Here is a 21,775-nt window from a genome sequence, read left to right on the forward strand (position 1 = left end):
TAGCTCTGTTGTGGTTGAAGATAATGTGAAATTTTTGGGTATAGTTCTTGACAGTCAATTAAAGTGGGGACCTCATACAGAACAACTTAAGACCAGATTAAGCTCTGCATGTTACACATTATTTATGTTAATTGGTCAAGTGGATTTCGATGTGCTCAAACCAGAGATATAGAAGGGGGGAGATTGAGCTTCGACCACTGCGCATCCTATTTTCATGAGACAAAAGTGGGTCCGCCATTTGTCAGGTCATAGCACGGTATTATGATCACGGTTTAACAATTTAGTGAATATTCTTGTCATTTAGCTGCCATTGCCTGCTGTCAAGTCAAACGAATGTAAACAATAATAACAAATATCAACGTATTTTTGGTGATATTTAGCGGATTCGTGTGGTTTTATTAGCTTTTTTTGCTGAATAGCAGGATATTTACGATGGCTTACTTCACAATTATAGGTAAGTTCCCAATTATATCATTTTTTGAATATCTTTGATAGATTTACAAATTTTTTAAACTTGTTTCAGTATTTCTCCTTCAAAATTGATGAAAAGACTCATCGAATTGAAAAAACTCCAAGCATCATATAGAAGGAAATTATACAATTAAGTCTCTAAAAAATAAAATACAACACATGAAAGAAATGATGGACTTTTTTAGACAAGATCAACGTATTTCTGAAAATGCTGCCCATCATTGGGAGAAATCTTTTGATTCAGTGCCACATTGATGGAGAGATATTTAAAAAATGTAGAGAATGATACTGTGACTGTGATTAGTATATCTAGTCATATTTTGAAGTTTAAATTTTTTTTATACCGTACTTGGAACGGGACCTAACGTTGTCTTTTGAGTACACCTTACAATTTTTAATTTTTTTTTCAAACCTAATGTTTCATTTAGAATACACTCTATATCATAAATGATTCATTATATCAGACTTGCACTCTGAATTCATACATAACCTATTGCTTGATTGCAGGTCAAGAAGCGTTCAGTGGATTGTTTTTGCATAGTACTTGAAACAGTACTAACTGTTAACTTTTATGATCCCCTATCAATTTTTATTTGTTTTCAAAATTAATGTTTCATTAAGAATATGCTGTAAATTCAAATATCAGACTTGCACTCCAATATTATGAATTTTCTATTTCTTGATCGCAGTTCAAGGAGCGTTCAGTCTTTTACGCATAGTACTCAAAACAGTACTGTTGTCTTTTCTCTACATCTAACAATTTTCAATTTTTCTCGAAGTTAATATTTCATTTTGAATATAGAGCGCGGGCTGGAGTTACAAATCCTACAAAAGTTTCATTTTATAGGTTTCTCCTTCTTCCTAAAAATCTCAATGTAGTCATTCACATTGAAAAGTTTGATATTAGGATCTTCTTTTCTTCTAATAGATGTCATATTCAGAATCTCCTTCAGAATGAAAGACCTCGTCAAGCGTTTTCTCAGATTTCCGTTCGACACATACTGCTTTTTTTCTCCAACATCGGAATTTATTTTCTTCACGACTTTTTGGCTATGTTCATCTTGATTACCTTCTCTTCTTGCAGCGTGAGTGTCGGATTTTTTCTGCGGAACTTTTCCTCTTTTTCGTTCTCCTACATGTGACTTCAGAAAATTCCTGATTTGAACTGTTCTCCTCAAGTCAATTTGTTTAGACTTCAATTTTTCCAATCCCATTCTCAAGATCTTCTTTCTGTCCATCTCGTCTTCCACAATGAAAAAAATATTTAAGTATGAAACGATAAAATTCGATAGTATCAAAGTTAAAAAATGTAAACCACAACACAATATTTGCAGCACGAAGCACATTCACAACTGAATACTTTGTACATCTACTCCGCTGTTATATAGCCCCTCTACCATCCCTCCCTAGCACCCCACCACCCAATTGCCCGTTCCGTCGTCTGATTCGATATTAGATTGCTGTGACTTAAAATTTCTATGGAATAAATGTATTACATTCGTTCAATTTAACTGTCACACGTCGGACTGTTTGTTGATTTATCCTTAACTTCCTATGACCAATTTTAAAGTGTTACTTTTATTAGTTGTATGATGAGCCTTGAGAAAGGAACAAAATAGTTCCGAAACGTTGTCGAATTCATAAGAGATTGTTTTTCGACCTGTCCAAATTCCTGCGATATTTTACCTATTGTGTTCAATCCATTACTTATGATACCTAAAAAGAACATATAAAATATTTTGTTATTTTGTGATACTTGAGCCTAACACTAAAAATACCTAAAATTATAGAGTGTTTTATATAATTATGAGTTTATGAAATATATGAGAATTTAAATGATAATTGTCCAGAGTATTTTTCTCACAGAAAGAATATACTATATTACTGTTTATTTTTTCAAACGTTTCTGATATTATGAAATGATAAAATATCAACAATTGAAAAGTATAAGTTATCGATACAGATAATGACTATCTGGATAAGCAAGTATTGAAGCGCATTAGTATTTCAATTCTTAAGTTTGTTTCAAATCTCGCTGCTCCAAACAATATTTCAAAATTAATAATTTCTAGAGAATTCTTTTTCATCATTTACATTCACGTTGTAGATGGTATACACGTTTTTCCTGAGGAAATAAAATTATAGAAAGAATGTCCCTGAAAAGATTTAACGACTCTGATGTATATGCAGAAATCCATGTAGGTTCCTATATATAAGTACAGAATCGTTATTTTTTGTTTTCACCCTAATTATACGGAGCACTACTATCTACTTCATGAATTTCATTTTCAAGGTCTTAACCGGGAAACCGAAAAGTTTTGAGTATATAATAATAATAATAATAATAATAATAATAATAATCGAGGAAGAAAGGTTGTGAAAGCTGCCAAAGAGATCATGGATAGAAACAGGACACACACAGAACGAGAGACGGAGAATGCTACAGCTCACCATTGCCTCGACACTCTGAAGCAAAAATTAAGTCTGTATGCAGAACGCTTGAGGAGATATAAAAGCAATTATAGCCGGAAAAGAGACAATAATTCATTCGAAAAGTCGGAAGAATCTTTCTACCGGTCACTCACATCGTCGGATGGAGAAAATGGAAAGTTACCACCAAAGGAAGCCATTGAACAATTCTGGACCGAACAATTATCAACAAAACCTCAGTTCAATGGAGATACCGGATGGATTGAAGATGAGAAGTCTGAAGCTGTGGAATATGAGCCGATGCAGCATGACATGATCACGATTGAAGAAGTAAAATCAGCTATCAGAGGACTGCACAACTGGAAAGCACCTGGGCCTGATGGATTACAGAACTTCTGGATCAAGAAACTTTGGATCATGCATGACAAATTGACCTCCGCAATAAATGATGTCATTGAAAATCCTGAAAGAATGCCAGTATTCCTTACACATGGCACAACATACCTGTTACCTAAAGACCAAAGGAATACAGAAGACCCATCCAAGTACCGACCGATCACATGTCTTCCAACGATGTACAAATTAATCACATCGTGCATATCAAACCGAATTCTCAACCATTGCGAAAGAAATAACATCATCGCCATGCAACAGAAAGGATGCACCAAAGACAGCCGAGGGTGCAAAGAACAACTAATAATAGATTCAGTTATCTGCAATCAAGCGTTCTCCAAGCGAAGGAATCTTTACGCTGCCTACATAGACTACAAAAAAGCATTCGATTCTATACCTCACGAATGGCTCTTGACGATCTTGAAGATTTACAAGGTGGATCCCAATATTGTTAAGTTCCTGAAAAACGCCATGTCAACCTGGCGTACTAGTCTCCAAATGAAAGCAGCAGATTGCTCCATTACAACAGGACCTATTCCAATAAGACGCGGAATTTTCCAAGGAGACTCGCTGAGCCCTCTGTGGTTCTGCATGGCCCTGAATCCCTTGTCTCATAGATTGAATTCTACGGACTACGGATTTTCCATCAAGAGCGGCAGTAGAACTATGATGAAACTGAATCATCTCCTTTACATGGACGATTTGAAACTCTTCGCATCTACCAAAAAACAAATGCAACTGATGCTGAAAATGGTGGAAGGATTCTCGGAAGACATCAAAATGAAGTTTGGACTAGAAAAATGTCGACTGCTAAACATAACGAGAGGGAAAATAGAAGATGGTACGTTCAAACTCAAGGAAGGTGCAGAAATTGAAGCATTAAAGGAAGGAGACACATACAAGTATCTAGGCATAAAACAGGCAAGAAAAATCAATCCGACTCAGATGAAGAAAGAATTAACGGAGGAGTTTACCCGAAGATTGAGGAGGATAATGAGAACTGGTCTTAACAGCAAGAATCTGATAAAAGCGATTAACACCTACGCTTGCTCGGCGCTGAGCTATTCATTTGGTATTATCTCTTGGACGACCACCGATTTAGCAGCTTTACAGAGAAAAATAAGGACGATGCTGACTGAACACAATAAACATCACCCCAAAAGCTCAATAGAACGGACAGAGCTGCCACGACATCTTGGGGGTAGAGGAATTGTTGATTTGTCCAACCGTATGTCCCAGGAAATTGAAGGACTTCGAAACTATTTCTTGAGCAAGGCAGCTTCGTCAGAACTCCATCGAGTAGTTTGTGTCGCTGATACATCTACACCGTTAAAGCTACACCAGGATCACTTGGAAGCCGTCGAACACTCTGCAGAAAGTAAAATGCAGAAACTGATTGGCAAACCTTTGCATGGGAGGCACCAGAATGAGGTCAACCATGATTACGTCGACATATCTGCGTCGAACTACTGGCTGACTACCGGAAGGTTGTTTCCTGAGACAGAGGGCTTCATGCTCGCCATCCAGGATCAGGTGATTCCAACAAGAAATTACATGAGATACATCGCCAAGGATGCCTCAGTGGCGGACGATAGCTGTCGTTATGGCTGTGCGACACATGAAACTATCCAGCACATCACCGGGGGATGTCAGAAGTTCGCGGGCACGGAATACAAAAATAGACATGATGCTGTTGCCAAGATTCTTCACCAAGAATTGGCACTAAAACACCAACTTCTAACTTCGAAAAGGATTCCTTATTACAATTACCATCCGGATGCTGTGCTGGAAAACGAACATCACAAGCTCTACTGGGATCGCACTGTTCTCACAGACCGGAAAATAGCCCACAATAGACCAGACCTCATATTGCTCAATAAGGATGAGAACACAGCACTATTCATCGACGTGGCAATTCCAAATAATAACAATCTTCTAGATAGACACACTGAAAAAATTTCAAAATACAGAGATCTCGAGGAACAAACCAGAAGACAGTGGAAGCTGAAAGATATAAAGACCATCCCTATTGTCATTTCATCTACAGGCCTGATACCGAAGAAACTACTGGAGAACTTGAGAAAACTTCAGTTGGACGAAAATATTTATAAAGTCATGCAGAAGGCGGTACTGCTGGGAACGGCGAGAACTGTACGCAAGTACATGGGGAATGCAGAGGAACACCGTCTGCGCCGACAGGAAGTACGGGTGGAGCAGGAATCCAACCTACAGCAGGGAGGCGAGGAGCGACCCGGACCCGACCACCACCACGAGCCCGAAAACCTGGAAAGGGCTCCAACAGAGCTTAATCCTTTTGATATCTGAGATATCTGGGATAAGTGAATTTTCCTCTGGAGAGGAGTGTGAAAGCCGCAAGGCTAAAGTCATAATAATAATAATGTCTGGCCTGCCTGGCAGCTATCTGGTAGATGGCCTGCCAGGTAGCCATCGTAACGACGTAGACGGTGCAGCCAGCCACGCCTGCTGTCCGCAGTCCCATTTCTTCTTCCTCTCTCTTTCACATCCTTCATAGGGGTGCTCTTTCTGCTCTCATTTCTCTACCCCTCACCCAAACCGAGAAAGGGGAGCACAAACCCATGAAAATGGTGATTACGAGAAGCCTCGGAAACAAGTCGCTGCCTGGGGATCGTCAGGGCATGTCTGGAGCCGGCGCTGGACATGACAGCATGCGGGACGTCGGTGGCAGGATGTTGAGGAAGCGGGCTCCTGCTGCAAAACAAGCTACAGCTCCAAAGCAACAACAGCAACCAACGAGTCCAATTCAATTGCCGACTCGAACCGCTGAAGGTGCTGCGCAGGATATTCAGCCAGTGCTCACCCAAGCGGGGTTAGTGAGAAAGCGCATGAAGTGGACAACGTCCATGAATGAAACTATTGTGCGCATATATAACTCCATCACGGGACTAGGGCAGAACACGAACAACTATAGGAAAAGGCTCCATGAGGAATTCTGCATTGCCTACCCAAATGTCAATGTCACTGAACAACGAGTGGCAGACCAGTACCGCGTAATTCTGAGAAATGAACTAGTACCAACGGCCCGAATCGACGCAATTAAACTTCAGCGTCCGCTAGCAATGGAGAATAACACCAACACCTCTGATGAAGTTCACATACCTGGGCAACAACACCCAGAAGACATTGATACTGAAAGTCCTTCTTGCAAAGCAAATGAGCCTGAACACCAGGACGATAGGGAAAAGCTCCACCGACAAGTTGACTCTGACATGAGGAGATACTTTGCCGAACTGGAAGGAACAGATCCTCTTCATCGAGTAGCACCTCCACGACTCAATACATCCAAAAAAACTGTCACTTATAATCGACATCTTGAATAAGGACGTTTTACCTGAATACCTACAGAACCAAACCTACCTGCCAAAGAGATCATGGATAGAAACAGGACACACACAGAACGAGAGACGGAGAATGCTACAGCTCACCATTGCCTCGACACTCTGAAGCAAAAATTAAGTCTGTATGCAGAACGCCTGAGGAGTGTGACGAACCAGATTTTGCTCCGCCACAAAAATAAATTTTTCAACCGATACTTGCATAATAATGCCTGATAACCGAAATATTTTTGAAGAAAACCGTAATACTGTCATAGGGGTTGTACCGATAACAATAGTTGTGTGTTAGTTTGAAAGGAGCCTTACCGATAATTGTTAGTTCATAGTTTTCCACCGGTCAGTCCATGTTAGTAGGAAAGACCGTATCTCTTATGTTTTCAGAATTCATTTATTTTAATAATTCTTTCCGTTCTACCATTTTTTGTTTGCTCTGAAAAAGTTCTCATAACTTTTTCTACTTTCCTTCTCATCCGTTGCCTCTGTCTTTTTCTGGGCCAATTGAATAACCGTATCATTTTTGCTTTATCCAATGGATTGGTGAGTTTCCCATAGGGGGGAGAGTTTTTCCGAGTAGAGAGGGGATATTTCTTCGCGGCCCTGGAAGGTGAAGAGAAAAAAAAGAGAGAATCGTTGTTGAGAGGTGAACGAGTGGAGTGTGTGAAAAGTTAGTAAAACCGTACTTACGAACCAAAGGAAAATCTAAGGCAAGTGATTGTTGAAATTATTACCGCTTCATTGCACCTTTATGGAATAATATTCTCTCTAGACTTTTGCTTGGCTGAAAATCCGAATTAACCGTAGATTGACCATTTCCTGCCGTATATAGCTTTCCGTTACCGTAGGGTGACATTTGGGTCCCTGGAGGACGTTGGGCCCCCCTGATTTTTCCGATTCCTGAATATTTGACCGTTTCATCCCGATTTCCAACCGTTTGAAATATAGTTATAGGTTAGATTCGCCGAGCATAGAGTTGGGATTTCATAACCGTCAAATACCCTCACCGCCGGACTCTGTGGCCGCTGTTTGACAGCCAGCCAGCTTGAGGTAACCGAGAGAGAGAGAGAGACCGAAGGACACCGGATCATAGACAAACCACCGAGACAGAGATAGAGGGCGTACCCCGGTGAACTGGTGTTTTCAAATTTCGACCTGACTGAATTCCGTTGATTATTTTTAAAACCGTTCGTACTTTTCATTCAATTGTGTCTTGCCTTAGTTGAAATATTTTTCCGAAACCGTGCATGTTTCTTTGCACTCAGTTTAATTGAAACTTGACTTACTTCCGTATATTTTTCCGAAACCGTTCTTTGCACTTAGTTTAATTGAAACTTGACTTACTTCCGTATATTTTTCCGAAACTGTGCATGTTTCTTTGCACTCAGTTTAATTGAAACTTGACTTACTTCCGTATATTTTTCCGAAACCGTTCTTTGCACTTAGTTTAATTGAAACTTGACTTACTTCCGTATATTTTTCCGAAACCGTTCTCTGCACTTAGTTTAATTGAAACTTGACTTACTTCCGTATATTTTTCCGAAACCGTGCATGTTTCTTTGCACTCAGTTTAATTGAAACTTGACTTACTTCCGTATATTTTTCCGAAACCGTTCTTTGCACTTAGTTCAATTGAAACTTGACTTACTTCCGTATATTTTTTCCGAAACTGTGCATGTTTCTTTGCACTTAGTTTAGTTGAGACTTGACTCACTTCCGTATATTTCCGAAACCGTCCATTTTCCTGAAGTGAAATTTTGCCAGCCGTCCTGCGCCGACCAGACACAGCCGTTGACGTCCACGATTTAGTGTACCTGTCTATTTTCTTTTGTGTACAGTTTATTTTAATAGAAATAAATAGTTGAACATTTATTTTTGTTGCCAATTATTTTGCCAGTGAGAGTCTATTTATCAAATCAGTTTCATCTAAGAGTTTAGTTAGAAGAGGTAAGTACTCTTTCTGACGCCTAAAGACCGTTGAAAAGCAGACACTTAGAAGACGCTACCGCCCTAGTCTTCATCGATACCCTTCTCCACTCTATCACATCTGGCGCCCGAGCAGGGACTTCTGCTGTTCTTTGAGTAGTTCCTGTTACCGTAACCGTACCGTTTTCTCTAAATACTCTTCACTGGCAAATTGGTAACCGTTCTTTGTTTCTGGCATATATCCGTATAGTACATATTGTAAATCTTTATTCTGAGTTTCTGGTACCGTGAAAATGGATGTCAACCGACTGAAAAGTGACGAACTTACGTGGGAGTTAGAGGCAAGAGGCTGCACCGTGGGACACACCGTTCAGGAGAAAAGAGCTCAACTGAGAAGGGCCATCCATTCCGACATACCGTTCATTCCAAGAGATGAAATTGACCAGGCACAGGAAATTGGGGTTTGTGGTGCCAAGTTGTTCGACTTGATGGGAGAGATATGTGAGTTCGATTTTAATAATAGAGACAATGAGTTGCAGCGCATTAGGAGCCGGCTACTGCACGTTCAAGGCCGACTGAGAAGTCTATCTCCGGAAGCTGTCAGTCTGCTTCACAAGAAAACCGAGCTGGAGCACTCTCTGAAGATGGCTATGAGATTGCTGGAGAATACTCACTGGTTAGGTGGTATTCCAGAGAACCTGTCAGCCGGCACACCGTCGCTGATTTACCAGGAATTACCGGACTGCGCATCTAGACTTGGTCCAGGTCTGATTCCGTGCTCAACCACCGTTGGAGAAGCAGACTTGTTGAAATTGGGAGAAGATTGTGATATATCCCGACCGACCACTCATGATGACCGGCTGCAGCAGAACCGACAAGAAGTTTGCAGATTATTAACCGAACAAATTGAACGTACTTTTTTGCAGAAACAACCTTCATACCACCCACCGCCCGCCGACATCCTCCCATTTACCGTTGAACAAGCACTGCCAACCGACCGAACCAGTGAGGAAAACAGACCGCTAATAACATCCCCTGAGTCAAGGCGATTAACGAGGGAGTTTGCCGAATCAACCAGGAGAGTTTCATTTGCCTCATCTCCTACCGATACCGCTGGGATGAGAGAAGTAAGAAGCGAAGGACCGACGACCAAGGAAGCCGAACTGACGACCGAATACCCGCCGATGAAACCGCCGAAAACCACCGACCATTCCATCGTTCCTACCGTTCCTGTGTGGAAATGGAACCTGACGTTCGATGGATCAACCAGTGTGACCTCATTCCTGGAGGAGGCTGAGTATCTTGCCGAGGCTAGAAAGGTGAGCCACGAACAGTTATTCGAGTCAATATACGAGCTGTTACGTAGGGATGCAAGAGACTGGTACATTCCCCGGAGAGGCACCTTCACCGACTGGACCGATTTCAAAGAACAACTCCGAGAGGCCTTTCTTCCTCCCGACTACGAGGACATCCTTTTGGAAGAAATCAAGAAACGCACTCAAGGAACCGATGAACGACTCTTGTTGTATGTAACTCGAATGCAAAACCTGTTTCAGAAGCTGACCGTAAAGCGACCGACCGAGGAAGAACAGGTGAATATCATCCGACGACGTTTACTGCCAGAACTGCAAACCGCCCTGGCCTTCCAACCGACTTCAACCATAGAAGAACTGCTCCGAAAAGGAAAAGTTTTTGAATTGGTCAAATGGCAAACCGCTAACTATGCTTCGCCACCGATCCAAAATAGTCTCATCAACGAACCGCATCTTACCTTCCGAAATTCCCCACCGAACGTCAAACCGATCGGAATGCACCTGAACACTCCGAACCGCACCGAACCGTCTGAAAAACCGAAAGTAGCTCAGAGCTCTGCAATACCCCAGCGACAGGATGAACCGAAAAAGTCGAACCGACCGTCAACCGAACCCCAGTGCTGGAGATGTGGTGGCAAGGGTCATCTCCGAGCACAATGCACCTCGAAACCGCTGCTGTTCTGCTCTCGATGTGGTAAGAGGGGTGTCATGTCTAGGGATTGTAAGTGTCCGTTAAACTACTAAGGAACTGTCCGAAACCGGGGATACGTCAGTTCCAAGCAACCCCATCCTCGGTCCATGAGAGAGAAAAACCTACCGATTACCGTCCGATAATTAATGTTTTTGTAGGAGACAAGGAGTTCCCAGCACTGTTGGACACCGGAGCCACCAGGTCCTTTATCAGCAGTGAAGTGGCCGCCTACTGCAGGGTAGTGGGTATACAACCGGATTATGTTAGGGACGTTACCACCACCGTCGCTAACGGAAGTTCAATACCGATTAAAGAAATATATACCGCACCGGTCCGAATTGGGTCTGAAATTATGGAAGCTAAATTGTTGTTAGTTTCAGATTTACCGATCAATGTTGTACTGGGAATGGATATACTGAGGACACACAACTTCTCAATCAATCTCCAAACCGCCGAATGTTTCCTGAATGGAAGGTCCATCCAAGCCCGGCTCAGCGAGCCAGAGAACCGAGGACAACTACATGCTATAGGACCGCTTTTGTCGAATCTGAGTGGAGAAGAGAAAGTCAGGCTGGAGGAGTTTCTACAGACCGAATTGAAGGCGTTCGAAAATCTCCGAGGAACAACTCCACTGATAAAACACCGAATTAAACTCAAACCAGGCACCGAACCGATCAAGCAACGTTACCGTCCCCAAAATCCGAAGATGCAGGAGATAATAAACAATGAGGTCGACCGAATGCTGGCCAAAGGCATTATAGAACCGTCTTCATCCCCGTGGAGTTCACCGATAGTAATTGTCAAGAAAAAGGATGGTAAACCCCGATTTTGTATAGATTTCCGAATGTTCAACAATGTCTCCGTTAAAGATGCCTATCCGTTGCCTTATATTTCAGGAATTTTAGACAAGTTGAGAAAAGCCAAGTATATATCCACTATTGATTTGAAACAGGGTTATTGGCAGGTACCGTTAGCCCCCGAGAGTCGACCGATCACCGCATTTACCGTCCCTGGCCGTGGGCTGTTCCAGTTCAAAGTAATGGCTTTTGGTCTGCATTCCGCACCGGCATCCTTTCAACGTCTTTTAGACCGAGTTATTGGCCCTGAGATGGAACCGGATACATTTGCGTACTTGGATGACATAGTAGTTCTTGGAGAGACATTGGACGAACATCTTGACAACCTAAGGAAAGTTTTCCACCGCCTCAGGGAGGCCAACCTGCAATTAAATCCGGAAAAATGTGAGTTTGTAAGAAAATCATTGAAATATCTGGGACATGTAGTAACCGAGGACGGCATTTGTACCGATCCTGATAAGATTTCAGCCATAAATGAGATGCCTGCACCGAAATCCGTACGAGAATTGAGAAGTTTCCTTGGTGTTGCTTCATGGTACCGAAGATTCATCGAAGACTTCTCCAAAGTTGTGACTCCGCTGACCGCATTACTCAAGAAGAAGCAAACCTGGAAATGGGAGACCGCCCAACAGACCGCTTTTGAGACCCTGAAACAGAAATTGACCCACTCACCGGTATTGGCCTGTCCGGACTTTTCAAAACCGTTCGTCCTTCAAACCGATGCATCCGATGCAGGACTGGGAGCTGCCTTGACACAGACCGTTGATGGACAGGAAAAAGTAATCGCTTATGCTAGCAGGACCTTGTCAGGTCCAGAGAAAAATTACTCTGTTACAGAAAAGGAATGTCTGGCAATAGTTTGGAGCATAGACAAGCTGCGTCCGTATCTAGAAGGCTACCGTTTTACCGTTATAACCGACCACATGAGCTTGCGATGGCTGCAATCTATCAAGTCTCCCACCGGAAGAATTGCGAGATGGAGCATATTTCTACAGCAATACGACTTCGAGATAAAGTACCGGAAAGGAGCCCTCAACCGTGTAGCAGACAGTCTATCCAGAAATCCGTTACCGACCACCGAGACTATATGTCTGACCGAGGAGACTGTAAGTTGTAAATGGTACCGAAAGAGATTGGCTGAGGTAAGAGCGAATCCCGCAGCGTTTCCCGATTACAGTATTGTGTCCGGAAAATTATACCGCCATTTTTGGGATGCTGATGATTTTACCGAGCCTGAATTCGGCAGTCCTTGGAAGCTATGCGTTCCAAAGGACGACCGAATAGATATTTTACAGGAAAACCACGACCGACCGACCGCTGGACACCTGGGGATAGCGAAAACCATAACCCGCATAGCCCGAAATTACTATTGGCCAGGAATGTTCAAGGAAATAGCCCGATATGTCCGTAAATGTGGTACGTGTCAGAGGTACAAAGTTCCGCAACAGAAGCCCCCTGGAAAAATGCATCCGTATGTGGTAAGAGAACCTTGGGATACCGTTAGCACCGATATTGTGGGACCGCTTCCTCGTTCGAGGAAGGGAAATTGTTATTTAGTTGTGATGTAGGACCGATTTTCGAAATGGGTGGAGGCCAGGCCCCTTAGAAGAGCAACCGCAAAGGGTGTGTACCAGGCTTTATATGAGGATGTAATCCTGAAGTTTGGGTGCCCGAAAACCGTGATCAGTGATAATGGTTCACAATATGATAGTCGATTGTTCAAGGGAAGTCTGCGAGACCTTGGGATCCGACACCGTTTAGCACCAGTTTATTCTCCCCAATGTAACCCCGTAGAAAGAGTCAACCGTACCCTCAAAACAATGATAGCCCAGTTCTGTGAAAAGGATCAGCGTACCTGGGATGAGCATCTGAAGGAATTGACATTCGCAATAAACTCTGCAAGGCAGGAGTCGACCGGATACACCCCAGCATTCCTGAATTTTGGCAGGGAGATGCGTTCACCGAACGCCAAGTATCTAACCGAGATGGCCAACCGGGATGAAAAGGAACACACCGAACCAGACACCGAATCAGATACCGAACCGCAAGTTGCTTTGCATGCAAACAAATTAAACCGTTTCACCGAAACTTATGAGTTTGTCAGATCTAGATTGGCACGAGCTTTCTCCCAGCAGAGCCACTACTACAATCTACGTCGAAGGGACTGGCGATGTCGAGTAGGAGACCAAGTATACCGAAGGGAACATCCCTTGTCTTCCGCAGTGGAGGGAATTGCAGCCAAATTGGCTCCGAAATACTCCGGACCGTATACCGTTATAAAGGTAGTATCTCCTGTGGTATATGACATCAAGGATGGCAGTGGTAAGATTCTCCGACACATTCACATCAAGGATCTGAAGTCCTCCCTTGGAGAGGTACCGTCTGAAATGTAAAAAACCGTTACTAACAAAAAAAAAAACCAATTGACCTAACAGGGTACCGATGAACCGTTATTTTCTGTTTGATTAACGTATGAAATTTTCAGGATGAAACGTTACTCGATGGGCCGACCGTTAACATTTAGGGAACCGACCCCACCGTCCGGACCGCCTTCTCCAGCAAGTAATGGGTCGACGCTCAGCCTGTCGGCAGACTGGGAGGTGCCGCCGGAAAGGAAAAGAGACGCCGGGACCAGCACAGAACCGCCAGCCACCAGGACCGTGGGTACCGATGGATATCACGTCTACCTGGGGTTGGGCCCCCGAAGCTGTTGGCGGTGTGGCAACGAAGGCCACCGACGAGAACACTGCAGAGGGGAGCGGGTGAAATTTTGGTTTGGTTGACCAGTTTGATTTTTTGTCTGTAACAGAGTAATTTTTCTCTGGACCTGACAAGGTCCTGCTAGCATAAGCGATTACTTTTTCCTGTCCATCAACGGTCTGTGTCAAGGCAGCTCCCAGTCCTGCATCGGATGCATCGGTTTGAAGGACGAACGGTTTTGAAAAGTCCGGACAGGCCAATACCGGTGAGTGGGTCAATTTCTGTTTCAGGGTCTCAAAAGCGGTCTGTTGGGCGGTCTCCCATTTCCAGGTTTGCTTCTTCTTGAGTAATGCGGTCAACGGAGTCACAACTTTGGAGAAGTCTTCGATGAATCTTCGGTACCATGAAGCAACACCAAGGAAACTTCTCAATTCTCGTACGGATTTCGGTGCAGGCATCTCATTTATGGCTGAAATCTTATCAGGATCGGTACAAATGCCGTCCTCGGTTACTACATGTCCCAGATATTTCAATGATTTTCTTACAAACTCACATTTTTCCGGATTTAATTGCAGGTTGGCCTCCCTGAGGCGGTGGAAAACTTTCCTTAGGTTGTCAAGATGTTCGTCCAATGTCTCTCCAAGAACTACTATGTCATCCAAGTACGCAAATGTATCCGGTTCCATCTCAGGGCCAATAACTCGGTCTAAAAGACGTTGAAAGGATGCCGGTGCGGAATGCAGACCAAAAGCCATTACTTTGAACTGGAACAGCCCACGGCCAGGGACGGTAAATGCGGTGATCGGTCGACTCTCGGGGGCTAACGGTACCTGCCAATAACCCTGTTTCAAATCAATAGTGGATATATACTTGGCTTTTCTCAACTTGTCTAAAATTCCTGAAATATAAGGCAACGGATAGGCATCTTTAACGGAGACATTGTTGACCATTCGGAAATCTATACAAAATCGGGGTTTACCATCCTTTTTCTTGACAATTACTATCGGTGAACTCCACGGGGATGAAGACGGTTCTATAATGCCTTTGGCCAGCATTCGGTCGACCTCATTGTTTATTATCTCCTGCATCTTCGGATTTTGGGGACGGTAACGTTGCTTGATCGGTTCGGTGCCTGGTTTGAGTTTAATTCGGTGTTTTATCAGTGGAGTTGTTCCTCGGAGATTTTCGAACGCCTTCAATTCGGTCTGTAGAAACTCCTCCAGCCTGACTTTCTCTTCTCCACTCAGATTCGACAAAAGCGGTCCTATCGCATGTAGTTGTCCTCGGTTCTCTGGCTCGCTGAGCCGGGCTTGGATGGACCTTCCATTCAGGAAACATTCGGCGGTTTGGAGATTGATTGAGAAGTTGTGTGTCCTCAGTATATCCATTCCCAGTACAACATTGATCGGTAAATCTGAAACTAACAACAATTTAGCTTCCATAATTTCAGACCCAATTCGGACCGGTGCGGTATATATTTCTTTAATCGGTATTGAACTTCCGTTAGCGACGGTGGTGGTAACGTCCCTAACATAATCCGGTTGTATACCCACTACCCTGCAGTAGGCGGCCACTTCACTGCTGATAAAGGACCTGGTGGCTCCGGTGTCCAACAGTGCTGGGAACTCCTTGTCTCCTACAAAAACATTAATTATCGGACGGTAATCGGTAGGTTTTTCTCTCTCATGGACCGAGGATGGGGTTGCTTGGAACTGACGTATCCCCGGTTTCGGACAGTTCCTTAGTCGTTTAACGGACACTTACAATCCCTAGACATGACACCCCTCTTACCACATCGAGAGCAGAACAGCAGCGGTTTCGAGGTGCATTGTGCTCGGAGATGACCCTTGCCACCACATCTCCAGCACTGGGGTTCGGTTGACGGTCGGTTCGACTTTTTCGGTTCATCCTGTCGCTGGGGTATTGCAGAGCTCTGAGCTACTTTCGGTTTTTCAGACGGTTCGGTGCGGTTCGGAGTGTTCAGGTGCATTCCGATCGGTTTGACGTTCGGTGGGGAATTTCGGAAGGTAAGATGCGGTTCGTTGATGAGACTCTTTTGGATCGGTGGCGAAGCATAGTTAGCGGTTTGCCATTTGACCAATTCAAAAACTTTTCCTTTTCGGAGCAGTTCTTCTATGGTTGAAGTCGGTTGGAAGGCCAGGGCGGTTTGCAGTTCTGGCAGTAAACGTCGTCGGATGATATTCACCTGTTCTTCCTCGGTCGGTCGCTTTACGGTCAGCTTCTGAAACAGGTTTTGCATTCGAGTTACATACAACAAGAGTCGTTCATCGGTTCCTTGAGTGCGTTTCTTGATTTCTTCCAAAAGGATGTCCTCGTAGTCGGGAGGAAGAAAGGCCTCTCGGAGTTGTTCTTTGAAATCGGTCCAGTCGGTGAAGGTGCCTCTCCGGGGAATGTACCAGTCTCTTGCATCCCTACGTAACAGCATCGTAACCCATCTGCGTGGGTGTCCTATCACGGGATTGCTGTGCCCGAACCACCGACCGTGACCGCAGACCTCCCTTAACCACCGTCAGCCAGCGAGGAACCCCAAGCCGGAGCGGATCCTCAGGAAGCAGGGCAGAGGCCGTACTCCCGGATCTCCGGTTGAGGCCCGCCACACCGACGCCTGCACCGACGCCGGCACCGACGCCTGTACCGACGCCTGTACCGACGCCTGAACCGACGCCTGCACCGACGCACATACCGGTACCGTCCAAACCGTCGCCGCCCACACCGTTGCCGACCCCACCGAAAAAGAAGGTGAAAGTAGATTAATACCGTTAAATTATTACCGAAAAAAAAAAAAACAAAAAGCACCGTTGCAACCGTTAATACCGTTGAATTGAATATTTCCGTTGAATAAATACCGTTCCGAAAAATATCTTTTATTTCACCAACCGAAATGGTGGATGCGCTAACCGTTTCCACCATCAAAGTACCGCTAACTAGGTCACAATACCAGAAAATAGTTCCGAGTTCAATAACCCCGCAACTTTGGTTTGTTCACAGGCTACTACCGCAAATTACACCGAAAACCCAGGAGGGTTGGAAGAAAAATAAAACTCCGTTTTATTTTTCTTGCACACGGCAGAGGGGGGTGTGACGAACCAGATTTTGCTCCGCCACAAAAATAAATTTTTCAACCGATACTTGCATAATAATGCCTGATAACCGAAATATTTTTGAAGAAAACCGTAATACTGTCATAGGGGTTGTACCGATAACAATAGTTGCCTTACCGATAATTGTTAGTTCATAGTTTTCCACCGGTCAGTCCATGTTAGTAGGAAAGACCGTATCTCTTATGTTTTCAGAATTCATTTATTTTAATAATTCTTTCCGTTCTACCATTTTTTGTTTGCTCTGAAAAAGTTCTCATAACTTTTTCTACTTTCCTTCTCATCCGTTGCCTCTGTCTTTTTCTGGGCCAATTGAATAACCGTATCATTTTTGCTTTATCCAATGGATTGGTGAGTTTCCCATAGGGGGGAGAGTTTTTCCGAGTAGAGAGGGGATATTTCTTCGCGGCCCTGGAAGGTGAAGAGAAAAAAAAGAGAGAATCGTTGTTGAGAGGTGAACGAGTGGAGTGTGTGAAAAGTTAGTAAAACCGTACTTACGAACCAAAGGAAAATCTAAGGCAAGTGATTGTTGAAATTATTACCGCTTTATTGCACCTTTATGGAATAATATTCTCTCTAGACTTTTGCTTGGCTGAAAATCCGAATTAACCGTAGATTGACCATTTCCTGCCGTATATAGCTTTCCGTTACCGTAGGGTGACATTTGGGTCCCTGGAGGACGTTGGGCCCCCCTGATTTTTCCGATTCCTGATTATTTGACCGTTTCATCCCGATTTCCAACCGTTTGAAATATAGTTATAGGTTAGATTCGCCGAGCATAGAGTTGGGATTTCATAACCGTCAAATACCCTCACCGCCGGACTCTGTGGCCGCTGTTTGACAGCCAGCCAGCTTGAGGTAACCGAGAGAGAGAGAGAGACCGAAGGACACCGGATCATAGACAAACCACCGAGACAGAGATAGAGGGCGTACCCCGGTGAACTGGTGTTTTCAAATTTCGACCTGACTGAATTCCGTTGATTATTTTTAAAACCGTTCGTACTTTTCATTCAATTGTGTCTTGCCTTAGTTGAAATATTTTTCCGAAACCGTGCATGTTTCTTTGCACTCAGTTTAATTGAAACTTGACTTACTTCCGTATATTTTTCCGAAACCGTTCTTTGCACTTAGTTTAATTGAAACTTGACTTACTTCCGTATATTTTTCCGAAACTGTGCATGTTTCTTTGCACTCAGTTTAATTGAAACTTGACTTACTTCCGTATATTTTTCCGAAACCGTTCTTTGCACTTAGTTTAATTGAAACTTGACTTACTTCCGTATATTTTTCCGAAACCGTTCTCTGCACTTAGTTTAATTGAAACTTGACTTACTTCCGTATATTTTTCCGAAACCGTGCATGTTTCTTTGCACTCAGTTTAATTGAAACTTGACTTACTTCCGTATATTTTTCCGAAACCGTTCTTTGCACTTAGTTTAATTGAAACTTGACTTACTTCCGTATATTTTTCCGAAACCGTGCATCTTTCTTTGCACTTAGTTTAATTGAAACTTGACTTACTTCCGTATATTTTTTCCGAAACTGTGCATGTTTCTTTGCACTTAGTTTAGTTGAGACTTGACTTACTTCCGTATATTTCCGAAACCGTCCATTTTCCTGAAGTGAAATTTTGCCAGCCGTCCTGCGCCGACCAGACACAGCCGTTGACGTCCACGATTTAGTGTACCTGTCTATTTTCTTTTGTGTACAGTTTATTTTAATAGAAGTAAATAGTTGAACATTTATTTTTGTTGCCAATTATTTTGCCAGTGAGAGTCTATTTATCATATCAGTTTCATCTAAGAGTTTAGTTAGAAGAGGTAAGTACTCTTTCTGACGCCTAAAGACCGTTGAAAAGCAGACACTTAGAAGACGCTACCGCCCTAGTCTTCATCGATACCCTTCTCCACTGATACTCAAGTCTACCTGGGCTCTCCAACTCTTTGGGGATTCTGTGAGAGACGTGGGGTTTGACTGATTGCCCCACTGGCGCCCGAGCAACCGTAAGGAGCTGCCAGAGTACGAAAAGTCTATCACAGGAGAGGACAGGAAGAGACAATAATTCATTCGAAAAGTCGGAAGAATCTTTCTACCGGTCACTCACATCGTCGGATGGAGAGAATTTAAAGTTACCACCAAAGGAAGCCATTGAACAATTCTGGACCGAACAATTATCAACGAAACCTCACTTCAATGGAGATACCGGATGGATTGAAGATGAAAAATCTGAAGCTATAAAATATGAGCCGATGCAGCATGACATGATCACAATTGAAGAAGTAAAATCAGCTATCAGAGGACTGCACAACTGGAAAGCACCTGGGCCTGATGGATTACAGAACTTCTGGATCAAGAAACTTTGGATCATGCATGACAAATTGACCTCCGCAATAAATGATGTCATTGAAAATCCTGAAAGAATGCCAGTATTCCTTACACATGGCACAACATTCTTGTTACCTAAAGACCAAAGGAATACAGAAGACCCATCCAAGTACCGACCAATCACATGTCTTCCAACGATGTACAAATTAATCACATCGTGCATTTCAAACCGAATTCACAACCATTGCGAAAGGAATAACATAATCGCCATGCAACAGAAAGGATGCACCAAAGACAGCCGAGGATGCAAAGAACAACTAATAATAGATTCAGTTATCTGCAATCAAGCGTTCTCCAAGCGAAGGAATCTTTACGCTGCCAACATAGACTACAAAAAAGCATTCGATTCTATACCTCACGAATGGCTCTTGACAATCTTGAAGATTTACAAGGTGGATCCCAATATTGTTAAGTTCCTGAAAAACGCCATGTCAACCTGGCGTACTAGTCTCCAAATGAAAGCAGCAGATTGCTCCATTACAACAGGACCTATTCCAATAAGACGCGGAATTTTCCAAGGAGACTCGCTGAGCCCTCTGTGGTTCTGCATGGCCCTGAATCCCTTGTCTCATAGATTGAATTCTACGGACTACGGATTTTCCATCAAGAGCGGGAGTAGAACTATGATGAAACTGAATCATCTCCTTTACATGGACGATTTGAAACTCTTCGCATCTACCAAAAAACAAATGCAACTGATGCTGAAAATGGTGGAAGGATTCTCGGAAGACATCAAAATGAAGTTTGGACTAGAAAAATGTCGACTGCTAAACATAACGAGAGGGAAAATAGAAGATGGTACGTTCAAACTCAAGGAAGGTGCAGAAATTGAAGCATTAAAGGAAGGATACACATACAAGTATCTAGGCATAAAACAGGCAAGAAAAATCAATCAGACTCAGATGAAGAAAGAATTAACGGAGGAGTTTACCCGAAGATTGAGGAGGATAATGAGAACTGGTCTTAACAGCAAGAATCTGATAAAAGCGATTAACACCTACGCTTGCTCGGCGCTGAGCTATTCATTAGGTATTATCTCTTGGACGACCACCGATTTAGCAGCTTTACAGAGAAAAATAAGGACGATGCTGACTAAACACAATAAACATCACCCCAAAAGCTCAATAGAACGGACAGAGCTGCCACGACATCTTGGGGGTAGAGGAATTGTTGATTTGTCCAACCGTATGTCCCAGGAAATTGAAGGACTTCGAAACTATTTCTTGAGCAAGGCAGCTTCGTCAGAACTCCATCGAGTAGTTTGTGTTGCTGATACATCTACACCGTTAAAGCTACACCAGGATCACTTGGAAACCGTCGAACATTCTGCAGAAAGTAAAATGCAGAAACTGATTGGCAAACCTTTGCTTGGGAGGCACCAGAATGAGGTCAACCATGATTACGTCGACATATCTGCGTCGAACTACTGGCTGACTTCCGGAAGGTTGTTTCCTGAGACAGAGGGCTTCATGCTCGCCATCCAGGATCAGGTGATTCCAACAAGAAATTACATGAGATACATCGCCAAGGATGCCTCAGTGGCGGACGATAGCTGTCGTTATGGCTGTGCGACACATGAAACTATCCAGCACATCACCGGGGGATGTCAGAAGTTCGCGGGCACGGAGTACAAAAATAGACATGATGCTGTTGCCAAGATTCTTCACCAAGAATTGGCACTAAAACACCAACTTCTAACTTCGAAAAGGATTCCTTATTACAATTACCATCCAGATGCCGTGCTGGAAAACGAACATCACAAGCTCTACTGGGATCGCACTGTTCTCACAGACCGGAAAATAACCCACAATAGACCAGACCTCATATTGCTCAATAAGGATGAGGACACAGCACTATTCATCGACGTGGCAATTCCAAATAATAACAATCTTCTAGATAGACACACTGAAAAAATTTCAAAATATAGAGATCTCGAGGAACAAACCAGAAGACAGTGGAAGCGGAAAGATATAAAGACCATCCCTATTGTCATTTCATCTACAGGCCTGATACCGAAGAAACTACTGGAGAACTTGAGAAAACTTCAGTTGGACGAAAATATTTATAAAGTCATGCAGAAGGCGGTACTGCTCGGAACGGCGAGAACTGTACTTCTCTGTTC

At 43.4% G+C, this 21,775-nt stretch overlaps 1 long non-coding RNA gene across 1 annotated transcript; it reads left to right on the forward strand.

Moving 5' to 3' along the window:
* The first annotated feature begins 226 nt into the window (after positions 1-226).
* Positions 227-736, forward strand: LOC123321794. The gene is made up of 2 exons (XR_006538917.1): positions 227-454; positions 524-736. It is a non-coding gene; the product is annotated as an uncharacterized LOC123321794 (long non-coding RNA).
* The last annotated feature ends 21,039 nt before the right edge of the window (positions 737-21,775 follow it).

Source organism: Coccinella septempunctata, chromosome X (genome assembly GCF_907165205.1).
Source record: "Coccinella septempunctata chromosome X, icCocSept1.1, whole genome shotgun sequence".
NCBI lineage: Eukaryota > Metazoa > Arthropoda > Insecta > Coleoptera > Coccinellidae > Coccinella > Coccinella septempunctata.